At 45.5% G+C, this 19,281-nt stretch overlaps 1 pseudogene; it reads left to right on the forward strand.

Annotated features, from left to right (window-relative positions):
* LOC134983912 (gastrula zinc finger protein XlCGF57.1-like) overlaps nt 1–18,092 on the forward strand; it is a 142,832-nt pseudogene extending 124,740 nt beyond the window's left edge.
* Nucleotides 18,093–19,281: the final 1,189 nt, after the last annotated feature.

The following is a 19,281-nucleotide window of genomic DNA, read 5'->3' on the forward strand; positions in this document are numbered from 1 at the left end:
ACAAGGATTCTCCGATGGGCGGAAAATCACGTGTTAGCACTGTCAGCAGTGTTCATTCCGGGAGTGGACAACTGGGAAGCAGACTTCCTCAGCAGGCACGACCTCCACCCGGGAGAGTGGGGACTTCATCCAGAAGTCTTTCAGCTGATTGTAAACCGTTGGGAACGGCCACAGGTGGACATGATGGCGTCCCGCCTCAACAAAAAGCTAGAAAGATATTGCGCCAGGTCGAGAGTCCCTCAGGCAATAGCTGTGGATGCTCTAGTGACACCGTGGGTGTACCAGTCTGTTTATGTGTTCCCTCCTCTTCCTCTCATACACAAGGTACTGAGGATAATAAGAAGAATAGGAGTAAGAACTATACTCATTGTTCCGGATTGGCCAAGAAGAGCTTGGTACCCAGAACTTCAAGAAATGATCTCAGAGGACCCATGGCCTCTGCCGCTCAGACAGGACCTGCTGCAGCAGGGGCCCTGTCTGTTCCAAGACTTACCGTGGCTGCGTTTGATGGCATGGCGGTTGAACGCCGGATCCTGAAGGAAAAGGGCATTCCGGAGGAAGTCATCCCTACGCTGATTAAAGCTAGGAAAGAAGTGACCGCAAACCATTATCACCGCATATGGCGGAAATATGTTGCGTGGTGTGAGGCCAGGAAGGCCCCAACGGAGGAATTTCAGCTGGGCCGTTTTCTGCACTTCCTACAGTCAGGGGTGACTATGGGCCTAAAATTGGGGTCCATTAAGGTCCAGATTTCGGCTCAATCGATTTTCTTCCAGAAAGAACTGGCTTCACTACCTGAAGTTCAGACATTTGTTAAGGGAGTGCTGCATATTCAGCCCCCTTTTGTGCCTCCAGTGGCACCTTGGGATCTCAACGTGGTGTTGGATTTCCTAAAGTCACATTGGTTTGAACCACTTAAAACCGTGGAACTAAAATATCTCACGTGGAAAGTGGTCATGCTGTTGGCCTTGGCTTCGGCCAGGCGTGTGTTAGAATTGGCGGCTTTGTCATGTAAAAGCCCTTATCTGATTTTCCATATGGATAGGGCGGAATTGAGGACTCGTCCCCAAATTCTTCCTAAGGTGGTGTCAGCTTTTCATTTGAACCAACCTATTGGGGTGCCTGCGGCTACTAAAGACTTGGAGGATTCCAAGTTGCTGGACGTAGTCAGGGCCCTGAAAATGTATGTTTCCAGGACAGCTAGTGTCAGGAAAACTGACTCGCTATTTATCCTGTATGCACCCAACAAGCTGGGTGCTCCTGCTTTAAAGCAGACTATTGCTCGCTGGATCTGTAGTACGATTCAGCTTGCATATTCTGCGGCTGGATTGCCGCATTCTAGATCAGTAAAAGCCCATTCCACGAGGAAGGTGGGTTCTTCTTGGGCGGCTGCCCGAGGGGTCTCGGCTTTACAACTTTGCCGAGCAGCTACTTGGTCGGGGTCAAACACATTTGCTAAATTCTACAAGTTTGATACCCTGGCTGAGGAGGACCTAGAGTTCGCTCATTCGGTGCTGCAGAGTCATCCGCACTCTCCCGCCCGTTTGGGAGCTTTGGTATAATCCCCATGGTCCTTACGGAGTCCCCAGCATCCACTTAGGACGTTAGAGAAAATAAGATTTTATTCACCGGTAAATGTATTTCTCGTAGTCCGTAGTGGATGCTGGGCGCCCATCCCAAGTGCGGATTGTCTGCAATACTTGTATATAGTTATTGTTTATCTAAAGGGTTATTGTTGAGCCATCTGTTGAGAGGCTCAGTTATATTTCATACTGTTAACTGGGTATAGTATCACGAGTTGTACGGTATGATTGGTGTGGCTGGTATGAGTCTTACCCGGGATTCCAAATACTTTCCTTATTGTGTCAGCTCTTCCGGGCACAGTATCCTAACTGAGGTCTGGAGGAGGGTCATAGAGGGAGGAGCCAGTGCACACCAGGTAGTCCTAAAGCTTTCTTTAGTTGTGCCCAGTCTCGGAGCCGCTATTCCTCATGGTCCTTATGGAGTCCCCAGCATCCACTACGGACTACGAGAAATAGATTTACCGGTGAGTAAAATCTTATTTTTTTCTTGACCTGCAATGTGTCCATGATTTTTCTTATACATGCCTTCTGGTCTCCGGATGCTCTGCCTGTTTGCTGGCAGGGGGCCGTAGCGGTCCCTTTGCTCCTTCCTCCTCTACACTCTGGGTTCCTCTCTGTTGCGTGCCTTGCTTGCCTTGGATTTCTCTCTTCTCCTGCCTCTCCATATTCGCCCCTTGCTTCTTTTCTCCTTCTGTCCTTTCTCTCTTATACTCATGGCTGCAGGGTTATTGGACTCCGCATACTCGGTTGGAATGTGAGGGGCCTGAACGACCGCATCAAGCGGGCTCTGGTTTTATCTCAGGTGAGGAAGTATAAGGCAGATGTCATATGCCTCTCCGAAGCGCACTTGGTTGGTACTAGAACCTTGGCTCTCAGGAAACCCTGGGTTGGTCTCTCCTATCATTCCACCTTCTCTGCTAACTCCAGGGGGGTTTCAATTTTGGTGCGGAAGTCGGTTAATTTCCATTTAGTTCATAGCCAAATTGACCAATATGGCAGGTATGTATTCCTTAGGGCGTATGTTAACCGTACACTTTTGCACATGCTTGCTGTTTATATCCCCCCCCCCTACAATAATGAAGTACTCCGACAGGCAATGTCTTTTATTGCTACTTCTCCCTCAGCGCCGGTCCTTTGCATCGGAGACTTCAATAATGTTTTAGATAAACTTTTAGATCGATGGGCTGAGCTTCCCCCTTCACTACCCTCTGCTTCCCCGTCCCCCACACCGTTTGCGAGGCTGGTTTCCTAGCTTGGACTCCTGGATGTTTGGAGGTTGAGACACCCCAAACAACTCCAATACTCTTGCCACTCGGCCAGCTTTCACACGTTCTCGAGAATAGATTTGGCCTCGTTTCCCCTGATCTCACTGCTAGAATACTGGATGTCCAGTACCTACAGAGGGGAATCTCGGACCACTCACCCTTGCTGGTGGCCCTAGATTCTGTGCCTGTTTGTGGGGCTAAACTGTGGAAATTTAATCCCTTTTGGTTGACCTTGCTGACTGACCATGAAGCCTTGACTCGTGAATGGAGCGATTTTGGGGTTCATAATGCGTCCTGTTCTGATCAACTGGTTAAGCATGACGCATTTAAGGCTTCACTATGGGGCTCCTTCATAAGACAAATAGCAACTGTCAAGAAGTCTAGTAGGGAGGAGGAGGTGCACCTGGAGCTTGCCTGTTCCCAATCCGAGTCGGTTTACCTTACTACTAAGACCCTTGGGGATCGAGTAAGGTGGGCTTTGGCCAGGAAAGCCTGGTCTGACCACTTACTTGATAAATTAAGGCGCAAATTACTTTTCTCCCAGCACACCCTCTATTCACAATCGGACACGGGGGGTAGTTACTTGGCTTTTCTGGCTCGGGGGGAGAGGACTGGGGGTTCCATTCAGCAGATCTGTGATACCCAGGGTGAAATGGTATATGCCACTCCTGAAATTGCTCAGGTCTTCCAGTCCTTTTATTCCTCGTTGTATGCCTCTAGAGTCACTTATACCTCCACTCAGCTACAGCAATATCTTATGCATTACCCTGCCGCAGCTATCCCAACAATCTGTAGATATTTTAGATGCTAATATCACTCCGGAGGAGGTTGAGGCTGCTATTGCCTCCTTCCCTAATAAAAAGGCCCCGGGTAGCGACGGTATACCGGTTGAAGTCTATAGACAATATCGTGCATACTTTGTCCCTTATCTTTTGACTCTCTTTAATGCCTTGTTGGAGGGTGCTCGTTTGCCTCCCTCTATGTCTGAAGCTATTATTGTGGTGATCCTCAAACCAGGTAAAGACCCTACGGCCCCAGAATCCTACTGCCCAATCTCATTGCTACCTACTGATGTCAAGATCTTGGCCAAAATCCTGGCACTTAGACTTAATAGTGTTATCACTTCGATCATTCATGATGATCAGACAGGATTTATGCCAGGCAAGTCCACTCTCCAAAATTTGAGGCGACTGTTTTGTCACATGCAGATGGGGGACCAGCCCAAGTCGGAGGCTGTGGTGGTTTCCTTGGATGCTGCCAAGGCCTTCGACTCTGTGGAGTGGGAGTATTTGTGGGAAGTCCTTAGACGGTTTGCTTTTGGCCCCAAATTCATACGCTGGGTACAATTACTATATTCCTCCCCCGTGGCTCGAATATGTGTCAATGGCTATGTGATGTCCCCATTTGCTTTGTCCCGTGGTACTAGACAGGGCTGCCCACTGTCCCCTGCCCTGTTTTCCCTGGCTGTGGAACCACTGGCGTGTCTCATCAGAGCGTCCCCTTCTGTTAGGGCCATCACTATTGACGGCCATGAGGATGTTGTCGCATTATATGCCGATGACATGCTCTTGTTCCTCAGAGACCCTGATGTTTCCCTGTCCTCCCTTCTGGATATTGTTGATACATTTGGCCTTTATTCCGGCCTGACTATCAACTGGAATGAATCTAATGTCTTTCCCATATCTGGTATTCTTCCTGACCCGTTACCAGTTGTGTCCTCCTTGGCCTAGACCCTTCGCTTTCAGTATCTTGGTGTCTGGATCACTCCTAATGTTAAGTCTTTTGTACATCAAAACATTGACCAGGTCACGGTGGATCTGAAGCGACGGATTCATGTATGGAAGAAGCTTCCCCTTACTGTCACGGGTCGCATTAACCTGATCAAGATGGTGATACAACCAAAGTATCTTTATCTATTGCAGCACTCTCCTACCTATATCCCCAAGAAAGTTTTTACTAGCATTGATAGTGTGCTTTCCTCTTTTGTTTGGGGCGATAAAACGCCTAGGGTTGCCCTGAGAGCTCTGGTTAAGGATAAATTGGATGGGGGTTTGGGCTTTCCCAATCTCCGGGCCTATTATCTAGCTGCTCAACTGGCACATTTGTCTAATTGGATTCTCAGTAGGGATAGTCCCACGTTTGAGAGATTCTTTTGCCGAGTATGTGGGGTCTCACTTCTCCCCTGTCCAGTTCCTTCTCTCTGCCTCTTCTACTGCTGGTCTTCCTCCTTTACTCCGTCAGTCGCTACTTGTATGGCGCCAAGCTCACTCCTATTATGCATGGCAAGGTACAGACTCTGACACGCCACTTTGGTTCAACCCAGCGTATAGGGAGTTATTGCAGCTCTCACAGGACAACATGGATTGGGGCGGGCCTTAACACAGTCTCACAACTATATGATAACGGTGTTTTCAAATCTTTCACACAACTGCAGAAGGAGCTTGAAATATCCAATAGATCCTTTCACTGCTATCTACAGCTCTGCCATGCGGTACGGACACAGTTTGGGACCTCGCCCCCGTACATTTCTGATTCTCTGATTAAAGACATGGTTATGAATTTTGGTACAAGACACCATGTTTCTATTTTATACGGTAGTCTCAATGCCCACATCTGCCCGAATATATTTGACCAACTTAAACTTAAATGGGAGCAAGACATTGGCTCACTTACAGATGACCAGTGGCTCCAGGTGTTGTACTCAGTGTGTCGAGTACCAGCAGGTTTAATTCTTTGTTTTGCATAGGACGTATAGAACTCCAGTTTCTTTATGTAGGGCAGGGCTACAGCCTGGTACTACCTGCCCAAGATGTGGTGCCCCTGAAGCTACCTTTTGGCATCTACTATGGCTGTGCCCCCCTGTATATGCCTTTTGGGAAGCAGTCTGGTCGGACATTCTGCTTGCTGAACCTACGCTGCCCCCCCTTTCTCCTGCACTGTGTATGTTTGCGCTAGACTTAGAGGAATCCTACTGCCCGGCATTATACAAATATGTTCTTTGCCTGACTACCTTAGCTAAGGTGATTATAGCACGTAACTGGTTTGCTACCTCTTCCCCTAATGTGTACAATTGGCGAGCTCTAGTGAATGAGGTGTCAGGACATGAGAGGTTTACGCATAGGTCTAGAGGGACCCTGCCCCATTACTTTAGCAAGTGGGATAGGTGGAATACCTGATTGAGGCTTAGTATGTAAATTTGAGATTTTGTCGAGACACTTATTATTTTCTTCTATGTGACACTGTGACACAGATTGTATTATTTACAGTCTTCTTCCTGTACCCTTTTCTTTGTTTTGTTTGATGTTCTGGTTTTGTTCTGTATTTAATGTTTTTGTTTTTCTCTGGAAAAATTCAATAAAAAAGTAAAAAAGTAAAAAAAGATGGAATAATAAAACTAAAGACAGACACTGGTAGTTTTGTTGAGGGAAACAATTTAGTAGCAGATCATCTTAATAATTATTTCTGCTCAGTATTTACTACTGAAAGAGAGGGGAAGGGGCCACAGTTAAGTTGCAGGGATGTTCAGGAAAATGAAACAAGTACATTTACAGAGGAGAAGGTCCTAACAGAACTCTCAAAGCTGAAAGTGGACAAATCTATGGGGCCAGATGGGATACATCCAAGGATACTAAAAGAACTTAGAGGTGCTGGTATCACCATTGACAGAATTATTCAACCAGTCATTAGCTACAGGAGTAATTCCTGAGGACTGGAAAAGAGCGAACATAGTCCCACTGCACAAAAGTGGAAGCAAGGAAGAGGCAAACAACTACAGACCGGTGAGTCTTACATCAGTAGTAGGGAAATTGATGTAAACACTCTTAAAAGAAAGAGTTGTAGATTATCTCAAATCCAGCAATTTACAGGATCCCAAACAATGGATTCACTGGGGGGAGATCATGTCAAACAAATCTTATTGATTTTTTTGACTGTGTGACTAAAGTGATGGATAAAGGTGGAGCCATGGATATAGTTTATCTAGACTTTAGTAAGGCTTTTGACACTGTTCCACATCGCAGACTGCTAAATAAACATGAAAGTTTGGGATTAAATATTAGGATTATTGAATGGATAAGATCTTGGTTGAAGGATAGAAAACAGAGAGTTGTGGTAAATGGAGTGCATTCACAGGAGAGAAATGTTACCAGTGGAGTACCCCAGGGATCTGTACTTGGACCAGTGCTTTTTAATATCTTTATTGGTGACATTGCAAATGGCATTAAAGGGAAAGTATGCCTTTTTGCATATGACACAAAGGTATGCAATAGGGTAGACACACCAGGTGGGGTAAAACAAATGATTGAGGATCTAGGTAGACTAGAGGAATGGTCAAGAGTGTGGCAATTACAGTTTAATGCCAAAAAATGCAAAATCATGCAATTGGGTCTCAAAAATTCAAGGGCTAAATATAGTATTAATAGCACTATACTGGAAACTACTGAGGAGGAAAGGGATCTAAGAGTCACTATTTCAGATGATTTAAAGGCAGGTAAGCAATGTAACAAAGCAATGAGGAAGGCTAGTCAGATGCTTGGCTGCATTGGGAGAGGAATCAGCAGCAGAAAGAAAGAAGTAATAATGCCACTGTATACGTCATTGGTACGGCCTCATCTAGAATACTGTGTTCTATTCTGGAGGCCATATCTTCAAAAGTATATTAATACATTAGAAACGGTACAAAGAAGGGCAACTAAAATGGTTCATGGCCTACATCACAAAACATACCCAGAAAGACTAAGAAATCTCAATATGTATAGTTTGGAGCAGAGAAGGGAAAGGTGGGACATGATAGAAACTTTCAAATATATCAAGGGTTTTAACAAAGTCCAGGAGGGAAACATTCTCCAAATGAAGAGAAGCAATAGGACACGAGGACATACACTGAGACTGGAGGAGAGGAGGTTCAGGGGAAATTTGCGGAAAAATTATTTCATAGAAAGGGTAGTGGACAAGTGGAATAGCCTCCCATCGGAGGTGGTAGAGGCTAAGACAGTAGAGCTATTTAAACATGCATGGAATGGACATAAGGATATCCTTACAAAGAAATATGGATCAAACAAGGTTAGAGATAAAAATAATGTAATAAAAAAAGGGACAGACTGATGGGCCAAGTGGTTATTATCTGCCAACAAATTCTATGTTTAAAGTCTTTGACCCTTTATCTCAGGGAGTTCAAGTTCAAGATGGAGTCTCTGAGAGCTGTCATCTCAGGACTGACGGAGGGGGAATTCCTGGTGTCCCTGGACATCAAGTATGCGTACCTCCACATTCCCATTTGGTCGCCGCATCAGGCTTATCTCAGGTTTGCACTGTTAAACGAACAGTATCCATTTCAACTGAGGGTCTTCACCAAGGTGATGGCAGAGATGATGGTTCTCCTCCGCAAGCAGGGGGTGAACATAATTCCGTATCTGGACGATCTCCTGCTCAAGGTTTCGTCCAGGGAGAAGTTATTAAGATCCATTGTTCTCACAACACATCTGCTCAAGGAGCACGGTTGGATCCTGAACCTTCCAAAGTCTCATCTGGAGCCAACAAGGAGGCTGTCTTTCCTGGGAATGATCCTCGACACGGAGGTGCAGAAGGTGTTTCTACCGGTAGAGAAAGCATGGTGATTCAAACAATGGTCCGGGGTGTCTTGAAGCCTTCCCGGGTATCGGTTCATCAGTGTATCCGCCTTCTGGGGAAGATGGTTGCCTCCTACGAGGCTCTGCAGCACGGAAGGTTTCATGCTCGATCCTTTCAGATGGATCTCTTGGACCATCGGTCGGGATTTCACCTACATATGCACCAGAGGATACGTCTGTCACCAAGAGCCAGGATTTCGCTCCTCTGGTGGCTACAACTACCACACCTTCTGGAAGGCCGAAGGTTCTGGGTTCAGGACTGGATTCTTCTAACTACGGATGCAAGTCTAAGAGGTTGGGGAGCAGTCGCTCAGGGAGAAACCTTCCAAGGATGGTGTCGTATCAAGAATCTCTTCTCCCAATAAACATCCTGAAGATAAGGGCCGTGTACAACGGCCTTCTTCAAGCAGCACACCACCTACAGGATCGAGTTGTTCAGGTGCAGTCGGACAACGTGACCACCGTGGCCTACATAAACCGACAAGGCGGAACGAAGAGCAGGGCTGCAATGTCGGAGGTGTCAAGAATCCTCCTCTGGGCAGAAAGGCACGCAGTGGCGATGTCCGCAATCTTCATTCCGGGAGTAAACAACTGGGAAGCAGACTTCCTCAGCAGACACTATCTCTATCCAGGAGAGAGGGGTCTCCACCTGGAGGTGTTCGAGGAGGTAACCGGTTGGTGGGGGGTTCCTCACATAGACATGATTGCCTCCCATCTCAACAAGAAGCTGCGGAGGTACTGTTCCAGGTCGAGAGACCTGCAGGCATTGGCGGTGGATGCACTGGTAACACCGTGGGTTTTCACGTCAGTGTATGTGTTCCCTCCACTTCCTCTGATTCCAACAGTTCTTCAACTTGTAAGAAGAACAAAGGTTCTGGCAATCCTCATTGCTCCGGACTGGCCAAGGAGGGCTTGGTATGCGGATCTGCTGGATCTTCTGCTGGAAGATCGATGACCCTTACTTCTTCTGGAGAATCGGTCCCGCGAGCTCTGATTGGCTCATGGGCGGCGCTGACTTGAACGAAGACACTCGCAACCGCCGGAGACTGAGGGGAAGGAGAAGCGCAGGCTGCACTCTCCTCCCCTCACATCAGCGGCGGTGTGGGGAGCAGCAGAGGCAGGGAGGGAAGAGGAGCGGCGGCCCGTCTGTGTGGGTACGGCATACCCACGGCTAAATTCTAAAGTGTACGCCGTACCCACCCGTACCCGCATACTTGCACCACTGCTCATAACTCACTGGTAACAGGGTGTTATAAGTATAGGGGGATGTATTTTGGGATGATGTTAATGTATTAATTCAGTAGAAGGTTATAAAAAAAGTTTCTATTAGCGCTGGTATGTGGCTGGTTCATACTTCTGTATTGATCTGATTATTCTCTGAGGTAAATGTTGCAGACCGTCTGGGTATGAGGGTGAAAGTTCACATTATCAGTCTAAAGAGTATATCAGAGGATGTGGACTGTATGAATTCCTGTCCTATTAATCTGATAAATCAGTATACACACTGTGTATCTGTGTATGTGTAACATTACAGTATATCATGTCTATAAGGAAAATATATATATATACGTCAGTCAATGCAGAATGTAATTCAGCTATTGCTTCATGTCAGTAAGACAGGACGGTGTCGTGTCTCCTGGTCCCCATGATGAGGATTTAGAGAAGTTAAGTTTATAATTTCTCAGTTGAATGATATATTTATACAGTCTGAAAACTTCTTCAGACCCTTCATGTCCCTCGAAGCGTGCTTTTACACGTATAATGCAAGTCGTCAGATGTCGACACGGGGACGTGAGAGGGGATCTGTAGACAGAATGCTATCCTAACAAAGTGTATTCAAACTATGATGCAAACTTCGGGGAAGAGTTAGAAATCGCTGTTACACTCCTGTACAGGAGATAAGAGAATATTTTACTATAAATACGAAGCCTGTGATAACATCCCCTATTTCGGATGCTATGTTTGAACACACCTGGAAAATCCCAGGCACATAAGTCCTGATTCTTAAGGGTATTTTCACGGCTTAGCCGTGTCCTGAAAAGGATAAGACATATTGGGAGATTTCTCCTGTGGTGCACACCGCTGTGTCCATATTATCAGATTACTATTACCTGACCCGTCCCCGGTTCAGCTTCACTGAAAGAACAGGCTGGCCGCATACTTGAGCCTACACTCTGATTTATATACTCGGCCAGTAAAACTGTCTTCAGGCCACCTATTGTGGGTGCATGGGTTTCCAGTACTATTGGAAAGTATGCAGGACCTCTGTTAGAATTTTATATATGTATATAAATGTTCGATTGGTAGGGATGCTCTTTTCTTGACCCTAGGAGCCGGATAACGGTAAGGTCCCGAGGTCCCCGCCTTTTTTTCGGGAAAGGAGGGGCAGGAACAGAATATGACATCTGTTCCACCTACTATTTTCGCATGACGCTTCCCCCTGGAAGTCCACTCAGGTGGGAGACAGGGATCCGCTACGGGTATGCATTACCTACGGTCGCAAGTCAATGACTTAACTGGCTCCCACCTGGTGGAATTATCAAAATTAATTTGGAAACTAAATCTCTGATTTCCATTTGGAAAGGCAGTCTCTATGACTGGCGGGGCTAGGCGCGCTTCCCACTTGACCTCTGCTTCGTACCTATATATGATTGGCAGTGCTGCTCTGTTAGATCAGTTCCGGAGGTTCTTAGGCCTCTCGTAGTTGCAGAGGGTCCATGTCCAGATATTCACATCTTCCCTAATCCCATAATATCTCACAGCACTGCTGTGGCGTAATTTAACGATTCCAGAACGAGTTCTTCTAGCGAAATCTCTAGGACAAGTGTTCAGAGCACATTTTAGGATGTAACGGTGAGTACGCCGTTGAGCTTCCACCTAGATTTCATTCCCTGAAAAGGGGTAAAATGGTTCCATCTACTCGAGGAACGCAGGTTCAGAAGTCGGACCTGGATCCTCCTCTCTCAGGAGAAAATTTGACAGACATTCGCGCAAGGGGAGAACTTCCACGACTTGTCTGACTTCTTCACACAAACATTCTGTAACGAAGGTCGGACTGACATAGTTTACGTCAAAAAACTAAAACATTTGGGACGTTCCTCTGTAGGGTGGAACAAATGTTTTATCTCAAAATAAAGTTTTGAACACTGGGTTCCAGAACAAACCCACATTCAGTGGCAGTCAGCCCTCTGTTGGTTCCAGGGGCGTTTAGTCAATGGAGGTGTTCCCTCCAGTTACACTTAATGGAACATAAAATCTGGCGTCCCTCATTGCCCTGGGACGGCCAAGGAGAGCTTGTTTTCAGGCTCTCAGGTTACTTTCTAAGGTTCGAAGGCTTCCGCATCATCAAAAGGACCTGCGTCTGCAGGGGTCAGTTCTTAATAAACACTTACCGCATATCAGTTTGATGATATGGAAGTTGTGCGCCTGATATTAGCTCGGAATGGTATTCCGAGCAAAGTCATCCCTATGCTATTCAGGCAGGGGATGGAGTCACGTCAAGACTTTACCATAATTATTGGAGGAAAGATGTTTTGGTGTACGTCCAAGAAACTTCCTTTGGTGGGGTTCCACTTAGGTCTTTCCTTTTATTTCCACAGTTCCGTGTGGTTGTGTGCCTACGATTAGGCTTGCTCAAGGTCCAGTTTTCGGCCTTCTTTGTTTTTTGTTCCGGAAACCATTGGCTGCGTTTCCTGTGGTGCAAACTTTCTTGAAAAGGGTTCTACGTATACAGCCTCTTTTTTTTTGTGCCTCCTACGGAGCCATAGGATGTTGCTGTTATGTTACAAGTCCTGCATTCGGATTCATTGAACCTTTATGAGAGGCAGAATTTCAGTTTCTTACATGAAAGCTGATCACTTTGTTAGCATTGGCATCTGCAAGGCGGGTGTTGGAATGTGGGGCCTTATCCCACAAGAGCCCTCTTTGTTTTTTCATGAGCTTTGAGTTGCGCTAAGGATGCGTCAACAATTCCTTCCAAGGGTTGTGTCAGTTTCTCATATCAACCAACCTGTTGTGGTGTCAGTGGCTACTGACATTTCTACTTCAGTAAGTCCTTGGACGTGGTCCGGGCTTTGAAGGTATATGTGAAGAGGACTGCTCCTCTTATAAAGTCGGAAGCATTGTTTGTACTTCATGATCCCAATTAAAATTGGGTGTGCTGCTTCTAAGCAAACTATTTCTCGCTGGATCGAATGTACTATTCAGCATGTTTTCTGCGGCAGGTTTGCCGGAACCTAAATCGGTAAAGCATCACTCTACTCGTATAGTGGGCTCTTCCTGGACATTTGGCCGAGGTGTCTCGGCACTTAAATTTGCTGAGCAGTTGCGTGGTCAGGATCAAACGCATTTGCTAAGTTCTACAAGTTTGATACTTTGGCCTCTGATGACCTCCAGTTGGGTCAATTAGTTTGCAGGGTACATCAGCACTTTCCCTCCCCTAGTGGGAGCTTTGGTATAGGCCCCATGATCTTTGATGCATCCCCAACATCCTCTAGGAAATAAGAGAAAATAGGATTTTAATATACCTACCGGTAAATCCTTTTCTCGTAGTCCGTAGAGGATGTTGGGCGCCCGCCCAGTGCTGATGTGTTCCTGTACGGTTGTTACTTGTTCAGTAATGGCAGCATTTGTTGCCACTCTTTGGTCATGTATACTGACATGTTTTCATTGAGTTACATGTGGTTGCATGTTATAAATTCAGTGTGATCTGGTGAAATCTCACCACACAATTTTGTAGTATCCTCTCTCGAGGTTGTCCATCTCCTCAGGCACAGTTCCTAAACTGAGGTCTGGAGGAGTGGCATAGAGGGAGGAGCCAACCCACACTATTCAAATTTTATAGTGCCCAAGGCTCCACAGGACCCGTCTATACCCCACGGTCTTTGATGCATCCCCAACATCCTCTACGGACTGCAAATAAAAGATTTACTGGTAGGTATATTAAAATCCTATTATTAGTGAGCAAACAGGACAGCACTTTCTCATCTTTGCTGTTTTATTATTGCAAAGCCCATGTCACCTGTAGTAATCCCATATGAGCATCCATGTCACCTCTAGTAATCCCATATGAGCGCCCATGTCACCTCTAGTAATCCCACATGAGCGTCCATGTCACCTCTAGTAATCCCACATGAGCGTCCATGTCACCTCTAGTAATCCCACATGAGCGTCCATGTCACCTCTAGTAATCCCACATGAGCGTCCATGTCACCTCTAGTAATCCCACATGAGCATCCGTGTCACCTCTAGAAATCCCACATGAGCGGCCATGTCACCTCTAGTAATCCCACATGAGCGTCCGTGTCACCTCTACTAATCTCACATGAGCGTCCGTGTCACCTCTACTAATCTCAGATGAGCGTCCGTGTCACCTCTAGTAATCCCACATGAGCGGCCCTGTCACCTCTAGTAATCCCACATGAGCATCCGTGTCACCTCTACTAATCTCACATGAGCGTCCGTGTCACCTCTACTAATCTCACATGAGCGTCCGTGTCACTTCTACTAATATCACATGAGCGTCCGTGTCACCTCTACTAATCTCACATGAGCGTCCGTGTCACTTCTAGTAATCCCACATGAGCGCCCTTGTCACCTCTAGTAATCCCACATGAGCGTCCGTGTCACCTCTAGTAATCCCACATGAGCGTCCATGTCACCTCTAGTAATCCCACATGAGCGTCCATGTCACCTCTATTAATCCCACATGAGCGTTCATGTCACCTCTAGTAATCCCACATGAGCGTCCATGTCACCTCTAGTAATCCCACATGAGCGTCCATGTCACCTCTAGTAATCCCACATGAGCGTCCATGTCACCTCTAGTAATCCCACATGAGCATCCATGTCACCTCTAGTAATCCCACATGAGCGCCCATGTCACCTCTAGTAAACCTACGAGCGCCCATGTCAACTCTAGTAATCCCACATGAGCGTCCATGTCACCTCTAATCATCCCACGTGAGCGCTCATGTCACCTCTAGTAATCCCACATGAGCGCTCATGTCGCCTCTAGTAATCCAACATGAGCGCTCATGTCACCTCTAGTAATCCCACATGAGCGTCCATGTCACCTCTAGTAATCCCACATGAGCGCCCGTGTCACCTCTAGTAATCCCACATGAGCGTCCATGTCACCTCTAGTAGTCCCACATGAGCGTCCATGTCATAGAAACATAGAATTTGACGGCAGATAAGAACCACTTGGCCCATCTAGTCTGCCCCCCCTTTTTTTTTTCTACATTATTTTTATCTCTAACCTTATTTGATCCTTATTTCATTGTAAGGATATCCTTGGGTCTATCCTTAGGGCATGTTTAAATTGCTCTACTGTCTTAGCCTTTACCACCTCCGATGGGAGACTATTCCACTTGTCCACTACCCTTTCTGTGAAGTAATTTTTCCGCAAATTTCACCTGAACCCCCCCCCCCCCCTCCCCATCCCCCTCCAGTCTCAGGGCATATCCCCGTGTCCTATTGCTTCTCTTCATTTGGAGAATGTTTCCCTCCTGGACTTTGTTAAAACCCTTGATTATATTTGAAAGTTTCTATCATGTCCCCCATTTCCCTTCTCTGCTCCAAACTATACATATTGAGATTTCTTAGTCTTTCTGGGTATGTTTTGTGATGTAGGCCATGCACCATTTTAGTTGCCCTTCTTTGTACACTTTCTAATGTATTAATATCCTTTTGAAGATATGGCCTCCAGAATTGAACACCGTATTCTAGATGAGGCTGTACCAATGACCTATACAGTGGCATTATTACTTCTTTCTGCTGCTGATTCCTCTCCCAATGCAGCTAAGCATCTGACTAGCTTTCCTGATTGCTTTGTTACATTGCTTACCTGCCTTTAAGTCATCTGAAATAGTGACTCCTAGATCCCTTTCCTCCTCGGTAGTTTCCAGTATAGCGCCATTAATACTATATTTAGCCTTTGGATTTTTGAGACCCAAGTGCATGATTTTGCATTTGTCACCTCTAGTAATCCCACATGAGCATCCATGTTACCTCTAGTAATCCCACATGAGTGTCCATGTCACCTCTAGTAATCCCACATGAGCGTCCATGTCACCTCTAGTAATCCCACATGAGTGTCCATGTCTCCTCTAGTAATCCCACATGAGCGTTCAGTGTTGATCAAGCTCCAGTCTAAGCATCCTAGCTTTTTTGTTTTTTAATAAACATAAAAGCAATGATTTCAGGTAAAAAATGTCAGTTATAGAATTATATATTGTGTCCTATAACACCCTGGGTCTTGTCTACTCATTTTATATATTAATGTATTTTATTTCCAGCAGATGGGCACACAAGCAGGAACATCTCAGAAGGACATCTAATGTTATCCCTGGATTCTGAAATAACCGATAATGACAGTAGACAGGATTCTCCAGGAGATAACCCCATTACCCCAATTCTACATCCAGCTCTATTAGCTGATCCCTCTGGTCCTGGGAAATGTTCTCCTGATCACTCTGATATTGGTGCATCTGTTACAGCTCTGAGAGTAGATACAGAGTTTCCCTGTTCTATAGATGCCAAATATTTTACACAGAACACAAAGCCTATTACCAATCAACCAGCTAAGGCAGTTGAGAAGCCATTTCCATGTTCTGAGTGTGGGAAATGTTTTACATATAAATCAATTCTTGTTACACATCAGAGAAGTCACACAGGTGAGAAGCCATATTCCTGTTCTGAGTGTAGGAAATGTTTTGCATGTATATCAAATCTTGTTACACATAAGAGAACTCACACAGGTGAGAAGCCATTTTCCTGTTCTGAGTGTGGGAAATGTTTCGCACAGAAATCAGGTCTTGTTGAACATGAGAGAAGTCACACAGGTGAGAAGCCATATTCCTGTTCTGAGTGTAGGAAATGTTTTGCAACAAAATCACATCTTGTTACACATCAGAGAAGTCACACAGGTGAGAAGCCGTATTCCTGTTCTGCGTGTGGAAAATGTTTTGCAACAAAATCACATCTTGTTACACATCAGAGAAGTCACACAGGTGAGAAGCCATATTCCTGTTCTGAGTGTAGGAAATGTTTTGCACAGAAATCAGATCTTGTTACACATCAGAGAAGTCACACAGGTGAGAAGCCGTATTCCTGTTCTGCGTGTGGAAAATGTTTTGCAACAAAATCACATCTTGTTACACATCAGAGAAGTCACACAGGTGAGAGGCCGTATTCCTGTTCTGAGTGTGGGAAATGTTTTGCATTTAAATCAGTTCTTGTTAAACATCAGCGATTTCACAGATGAGAAGCCATTTTCATGCTGTGAGAGAAATAAATCCGCTCTTGTTGAACATATTAGACATTACCCAAGTACGGAACCATTTACATCTTCTGGAGTATAATTATCACTGTCATGCAATGTTCCTCAAGGGTCAATCCTATCTCCTATGCTTTATGCAATATAAATGCTACCACTGGGTGATATAATCAGACGTCATGGCCTGGTCTACCACTGCTATGCAGATGACCTGCTTTTTGCTCCATGTACTGAGAGCCTAATACCAATCCTAAATGGTTGTCTAGCTGAGCTCCAGGGGTGGATGATGCCAGTTGGCTGTGACTCAGTCTTTGTGAAACATAATAGAAGCTCACCAACAAAGGACAAGACTACAGCTTTACCAACCATCTGGATTTATGCTTTGGTGCTCAGAATTGAAAATACTGAACATGTGCTGAATCTTTGTGTTGTCCTGGTATGTGGCTGACACATACATCAGGTATCTGCCACATACAAATCCTCATTCTTCCATCTGTGGACCATAGCCAGAATCAAGCACTTGATTCCCTCAGAAGTTCATAGACTACTGCAATGCCATCTACCTGGGTCACCCAGCAAAAGAATTACAGAGCTTGCAGCTAGTACAGAATGCAGCAGCCAAGCTGTTACCTAACCAGCCCGTTCCTGCCACATAACATCCATTCTCTGCTCCCTTCACCGGCTGCCTGTAAGATGACAAATCTATTTCATAATTGGCTAACTGACTTTCCCAGCTCAACATTACATGGTCCAAGGTACTAGAAGCAGCTTCTGCCTCCTTACTGCCCTGCTTGCTTGCTTCTACAGATGAAGGACTGTTACCAGCAGTACCAAGAATCTCCTGTCATTCATTTAAGGGTTGAACGTTTAGCTTTGCAGCCCTGACCATGGAACTCACTGCCTTGCACAGTCCAAGAGGCCTCCACTCTAGAGACCTTCACAAGCAGACTGATGACTGTTACTCACGCTTTTCATTAATGTACCTCTATTTACTTCCTAAATAATACATCCCAAATGCTTAGGTCTTTTTTCTGCTGTTTATTTTGTATCTTGTGCTTTGTGTAAATGTGAATGTCTAATACCAGTTTGCACAATCTGTATTGCTGCACGACAATATGGCGGCCATTGGAACGTGTTTTCACTTGTAGTTTGCCTAACTTGTTCCTGACACTCATCTTGATAAGGAGTGCTGAGTGTTTTCTGATACAAGATCCTATCCATATATACCCTGTACATTATCATGTGCATTAGAGTCACCCGGGTTCCATCTGCGGTGGTTTGTTGTATGTTACATCTATATGGTGCGGATACTCCTCTGATATCATAATAAAAGCTTTTGTTTGCATCTAATTATTGCATCATAGCTTTTATTTTTATTCTGTTTTATATTCCTATCTGAGTAATTACGCCATAATGTCTAATCTCGGAGTGGACCCCAGAAGATGTAAAGAAACCGTGTAAGTGTTCCATCATTCTGTTTCGTGTAAGCATACAGGTAAGTGATGGCACGGTGGTCACTGACCGTCACATTCCGGTGGTATAATGGAAGTGGACTGTCTGGACTTATTCTAGTCTACTGCAGAAATAAAAAACTCAGCCTTTATCCTGCTTAAAAAAATGACAAAGCCCATAAATCAAGCTTGGTCGGACAAGACAGAAGCCACATTAATGGTGGCACATCATATAGGCTGAGGACCCATACTTCTGGGATATATGGCATAACTCCCTCTTCACCCACAAAACCTTCCCTTCACCATTCACAATGTCCACCACTGCCCCTTCTGAAGGGACACAACTTTCCTTTGCTTGTTCCACCTCCTCCTCTACAGAGCCCAGGACCACCTCCATGACCATTACATGTTAATCTGGAGGCCAGGCATCTGGGAGGTTCATGGCCTGAGATGACCACAGAACCACCAGGTAGTGGGCAAGATGAATCCACAGCCTCCTGAGGAACTGGAGATTCCAAGGATCCATCCCGCATGAGGCAGAGAAGGGTCAACCACAGGGACTGGCTCACCAATTTCCTTCCTAAAAGCTGCTCTTTACCCAGTTTGGTACCTGTGGGATCCCACTCCAATTTCCCTTGAGAGTCCTTACCCTCACTAATCCCTTCTACACCTACCAGTTCCTTCCCCTTCCAACCACTCCTCCTTTTTAAGCTTTTCACCACCTGCTGTGTGAGTCCCATCCAACCACTCCTCCTCTCCTTGACTCATTGGTGTAGCAACCCCCTTCTCCCCACCCCCACCACACTGCTACACTGCAGTTAAGCTGTGAGACTTGCTGCTAGCAGTACTCACTACTCAGCACACACACTCACATCATGATTACACAGCTGTGCCAGAGACACTGTCTCACTGACAAATAATAAATAAATAAAATAAAGGAATAAGGGACAATAAATAAAAACAAATATATATAAATAAATGGATAGGATAAGGATACATTTAGTACAAATACAGGGACTCAACAATAAAATACAGTAATGGACAAAGGAAGACAATCAGTTATACAACACAGTGGGA

Source organism: Pseudophryne corroboree, assembly GCF_028390025.1.
Source record: "Pseudophryne corroboree isolate aPseCor3 chromosome 3 unlocalized genomic scaffold, aPseCor3.hap2 SUPER_3_unloc_29, whole genome shotgun sequence".
In the NCBI taxonomy this organism is placed as follows: domain Eukaryota; kingdom Metazoa; phylum Chordata; class Amphibia; order Anura; family Myobatrachidae; genus Pseudophryne; species Pseudophryne corroboree.